Genomic DNA, 5,579 nt, shown 5'->3' with positions numbered 1-5,579 from the left:
TTTTTTGTTTTTTGAGACAGGGTTTCTCTGTGGTTTTGGAGCCTGTCCTGGAACTAGCTCTTGTAGACCAGGCTGGTCTCGCACTCACAGAGATCCACCTGCCTCTGCCTCCTGAGTGCTGGGATTACAGGCGTGCGCCACCACCGCCTGGCAGCTCTAACTTCTTATTGGCTAACTCTTACATTTAACCCATCTCCATTAATCTGTGCATCACCATGAGTTTGTGGCCTATCAGCAAACTTTCAGCACATCTATCTCTGGCTGTGGAGGCTCCATGGCAGTCCCTCTCACTCCGCCCTTCTTCCTCCCAGCATTCAGTTCTATCTTCCCTGCCTACCTAAGCTCTGCCCTATCAAAAGGCCAAGACAGTTTCTTTATTCATTTATGGTAATCACAGCACACAGAGGGGACTCCCACATCAGAGCAGTGTGTAGACCCCAGCTAGGACCCCTCTTCATAGCTTTGGGGAGTTTCCCATCTGGCTGGTGAAACAGGCGTCCCTCGGGTCTTACGTGAGTAGTACCATCTTTCTTATTTTTGGTGGATCTTTCCTTGGGTTCAGGTAGTTTCCTCCCTCTTAGAGGAGAGAGAAGCTGGGGTATAACATTTTTCAGAGGCCCTGGAATTCTCTTTGTACACTCCAGGACTGTGTTCTGAGCACTCCCCATTCTGACTCCCCAGACTCTGAACTGATACCTAAGGCTCCACAGTCCTTGTGGTTTTGCCCTGGCTCTCCCTCCCCGTGGTACACCTGGGATCTCAGCAAACCTGGGGTGCTCCTGGGCCTGGCCTTATTCCTTTCTTATCTGTTGGGAAGCACGGGTCTTTGCTGTGTGATGTACCTGGTTGTGAATTTCACCATTTTCTGGCTCCTGCTGTTGGGTTGGTTGTTCCAGACAGGGTGGTAAGTCTGATCACTGATCCCTTCCATTTTTGCTGAAAAGGAAAGTTTATTGAATTTTATTTATTTGTTTGTGTTTGTTTATTTTTGAGGCAAGGTTTCACTATGTAACCCTGGCTAGCCTGAATTGTTCTGTAAACCAGGCTGACCTCGAATGTGTGGAGAGCCGCCTGCCTCTGCCTCCCTGGTTCGGGGATTAAAGGTATGAACCACCACACCTTGTTCTGTCTTATTTTTAAATATTTTTTTGTGTATGAGTGTTGCCTGCGTGTGTCTTTGTGTACCACATACATGCCTGGTACCTACAGAGGTCAGAAGAAGGCACTGGGTTTTCTGGAACTGTAGTTACAGATGTGTAGGCAGACTATTTTTTCCATCTGCCAGTTTCCAAATAACTGACATGGAGACTCAGTATTAATTATAAAAGCTCAAGCTTGTTACTAGCTAACTCTTATATTGTAAATTAACCCGTATTTTTTATCTACCCTCTACCACATGACAGTACCTTCTTTCAACAGGGCACATTCATCTTGCTTTCCTCTCTGTCTGCCTGGTGATTTCTTCTGACTCTGCCCCAGCATCCTCTCTGCCCTGAAAATCCCGCCTAGCCATCGGCCAAGCAGCTTTTTAGTAACAATGAGAGCAATACATATTTACGGTGTAAAGACTGATCTACAGCACAGTGAACTGCCATGCTGGGAACTAACTCGGGTTAGTTTGGAAGAGCAGCTCTTAACCACGGAACCATTTCTCTAGACCCGTTGATTTGTTTTTTTATAGCACTGGGGATCCAACTCAGAGTCTTGCACATGCAGCTAGATGTACCAGAACTTTGAATATGCTCTTGCTTAAACTCTGGAGCAGATGGAGATTATTCTATTTGAGAATAAATGATCACCATGTAAGCCTTCTTTACCAGCCACCTCCCCCCACCTCCGCTGCTGGGTCTAGAACCCCCGCCCCCCAGGCCTCACGTACACATCAGACCGATGCTCCACCACTGACCTGCATCCTTTGTTGTTTGGAGACAGAGTCTTGTTAGCTAGCCCAGCAGCCTGGTGTTGAACTTGGGTCCTTACTTCTGGAATCACAGACACTCCCTGCCATGCCTGACCTCCTTTTCTAATTCATTAGTCAAATCAAACTCATTTTTTATAAGAAAGGTTTTATTTGCCTGTGCAGATAAATGTGGCTAATACAGACCACTAACCTTACTTCTAACGATTTGTTTTCTTATTTTTAATTATGCATGTGTGTCTGTGTGAGCACGTGATATGTGAGTGCAGGTCCCTGAGGCCAGAGACATCGAGTCCCCTGAGGCTGGAGTCCCCTGAGGCTGGAGTTACAGGCTACTGTCAGGGCTCCATTTTCCCAGGTCCTCTGGAAGAGCAGTATGACACTCTTGACTCTTGACTGTATGTCAGGAGTATGTATGTGTGTGTGACACATATCTCCAGCCTTTCGACCTTACTTTTAAAGCTGAATGATTTTGAACCTGTGCTGAGGATTTGAACCCAGGGATACACACATGCTAGGCAGGTGCTTTTCCACTGAGCTATACACAAAGTCATCATCAAGTCAATGCCTTTTGGTACAGGTCTCACTGTATAGGCCAAGATGGTCCTGATCCCCAGGCAACCTTCCTGCCCCTGCCTCCTAGTGTTGGGACTCCAGATGCTCTCTCCCATGCCCAGAAGGAGGATGTCATGTAAGTGCAGGCATACTTACTTCATGGTGTTCATGTGGAGGTCAGGGGACAATTCGTGGAGTCTGTTTTCTCCTTGCCCCTGTATGTGGGTTCAGGTTGTCCATGTTGTGTGGCAATGTCACCTGCTGAGCCATCTCACCCATCCAAAACTGAAATAGTTTTGTTGTTGCTTTTTTCCCCTAGCCTCATTTGTGTGTGTTTGTGGGTTGGGGGTATGCGCACATGAACGTAGGTGCCCCAGAAGGCGAGGGGTGTCAGATATTTCTGGAGTTCACTGGAGCTGGAGCTACAGGACAGGAAGTTGTCAGCTCCCTGATATGGGTGGGTATTGAGAACTTATCCTCTGCGAGTGTCTGTAGAGCAGGCTAACCTTGCCTGCCTCTGCTTCTGGAGCTGGGTTTAAGGCCACCACTGCTGGGCTCCACCCCTGTATGCTGAAACAGAGGGGGCAGGTAACAGCCATGGGGCTGCCCCTTTGGGAGCTCTCAGAGAAGGTTTTCTACACCCGTCCTTGCTCACAGAGCTCATTCATGGGCAGCTCTCCTGTTGATGCTACAGACGGCTGTCCAGAGTCACCTGAGTCAAAGGGACAGGGAAAGCTGTGTAAGAAATCAGCTGAACAAACCATGAGGAGCAAGCCAATAAGCAGCACCCCTCCATGGCCTCTGCATCAGCTCCTCCTCCAGCCCTGAATGAGATCCTGCTCTCACTGCTTTGGATGAGCTGTTGTGTGCAAGTGAGAGTGAAATAAGCCCTTTCCTCCCCAAGCTGCATCTGGTCACGTGTCATCACAGCCATCGTAACCCTGACTAAGACAAGAGGCAATGCTAAGAAGTAATTTTTTGAAAACTTGGTGTCCCCCCGCCATCCCCAAAACCTTCCTATCCCAGAAGAGCATCAGCCCTTGCTTGAAGGGCTGCCATGCAAAGTGCAAGGAGACATTACTGGCAGCATTGCTGCTTCCTTCATTATTATAGAAAGGATGAGCGGGTCCAGGACACGGCAGGGGTGGAGTCAGTGATTTGACAGCCTCCTATCTGGGGGTGGTTGGGCAGGGTTTTTTTTTCCTTTCTTTTAAAGATTTATTTCAATTTTTAAAATTATGTGTTTGTGTGTACGTGTGTGTTTCTGTGTGTGTGTGTGTGTGTGTGTGTGTGTGTGTGTGTGTGTGTGTAGGTGTGCACCCTGTAGTCGGGTGCCCTCGGGGGCCAGAGGTACTGGATTCCCCTGGAGCTGGAATAACATGCTGGGAACTACACTTGAGTCTACTCCAAGCAAAGTATGCTCTTAACCACTGAGCCATCTCTCCAGCTCTCCTCTCTCTCTCTCTCTTCCTCCCTCCCTCTCTCCCTCCCTCTCCCTCCTTTCCTCCCTCCCTCTCTCTCTCCTCTCTCTCTCTCTCTCTGTCTGTCTCTCTCTCTCTCTCTCTCTGTCTCTCTCTCTCTCTGTGCATGTGTGTCGCAGGTTTTCATTAGGTAGTTATGTAGTCCTGGCTGATCTTGAACTCTTGATTCTGGTGTGATGTGGGAGTGATTTCTTATTAATAAAAAAACTGCCTAGACCCATTTGATAGGCCAACCTTTAAGGTAGGCGGAAAAAAACAAAACAAAATTCTGGGAAAAAGAAAGCTGAGTCAGTGAGTCGCCATGGTTCTCCCACTCCAGACAGACGCAGGTTAAGATCTTCCTTGGTAAGCCACTTCGTGGGCTACACAGATTATTAGAAATGGGTTAGATCAATATGTAAGAGCTAGCCAATAAAAGGATGGAACTAATGGGCCAGACAATGTTTAAAAGAATACAGTTTCCGTGTAATTATTTAGGGTAAAGCTAGCCGTGTGGGCGGTCGGGTGCCGGGGACGCAGCCTTACTGCCGGTATTAGTACACTGGTGTCTCAGTGTGTACTACAGCCCCTAATCCCAGGAACTAGGATTATAGACGTGAGCTACCAGCCTGTAGGGCCTTAGTTTTCCACATGAAGAATGAGGTTCTTCTGTTCTCTGGAGTAGGGGTGGGAGGAGCAGGTAGAGTGGAGAGCTTCAGATGTTGGAAGAAGGCGGGAAAAATAATCATCTCAAACGATGAAAATAAGCAATCAGAACAGAACTTCCAGCTAGGCGGGGCTGAGGGTGCAGGAGAAGGTGATGAATTCAAATCTGCATTCTGAAATTCCATTCGTCTGCTCTAGGGTGTGATTGTGTTGGTTTGGAGATGTAGTCCAGGCTGACCCCGAGTAGCCAAGGATGACACTGGTACTCTGTTTCTCCTTCCCCTGTGCTGGCAGACATGCTACTAGCTGATCTATGTCCTTAGACCCTGCTGTTTTGTTTTAGACATGGTCTCATGTAGCCCAGGCTGGCCCCAAACTTGCTATGTAGCTGAGGCCTGCTCTTGAATTCCTGTCTGCCAGCTTTTAGCTACCACGCGCTGTGATCCCTGGCTGGTGTCGCCTTGCTGAGTGCCCAGAGGAGCGTTAGCGTGTTGTCGTTTTAAGTGCTCTTTGGAAAGAAAGCATTTCTTAAACTTCGCAGAGCACACATGGCTACTTTGATTCCTTTTTACACGCCTCAGCATGCTCTTAAACGTCACGTGGCCAGGGTCATACACTCAATTCACCTGCCCCAAGTATCAGGTAAGGAGACAGATAATGCTGAGAGCACATACTGGGCCGCATTAGCTCCACTCCAGCGCCAGCTTCAGAGAGGCAGGGTGGCTCACCGCAGATGTGGGTCGCTGCTGTTAGTCTGACCCGCTCTAGGCACGACGCTATATTCAGATTCTCTCTCTCTCATTGTTTGCTTTCCCAGTGATGCTGACTACACCCAGGGAACCTGCTAGGGAACCTGCGTGTTTGCTGGCAAGCTCTCTATCGCTCGAGAGCTCTACCTTCAGTCCCAAGGTGACCTTTTATTTTTATTTATTTTTTTAATTTATTTATTTATTAAAGATTTCTGTTTCTTCCCCGCCACC

The sequence above is a fragment of the Microtus ochrogaster genome (genome assembly GCF_000317375.1).
Source record: "Microtus ochrogaster isolate Prairie Vole_2 chromosome 14 unlocalized genomic scaffold, MicOch1.0 chr14_random_1, whole genome shotgun sequence".
In the NCBI taxonomy this organism is placed as follows: domain Eukaryota; kingdom Metazoa; phylum Chordata; class Mammalia; order Rodentia; family Cricetidae; genus Microtus; species Microtus ochrogaster.
This window is presented reverse-complemented; position numbering follows the sequence as displayed.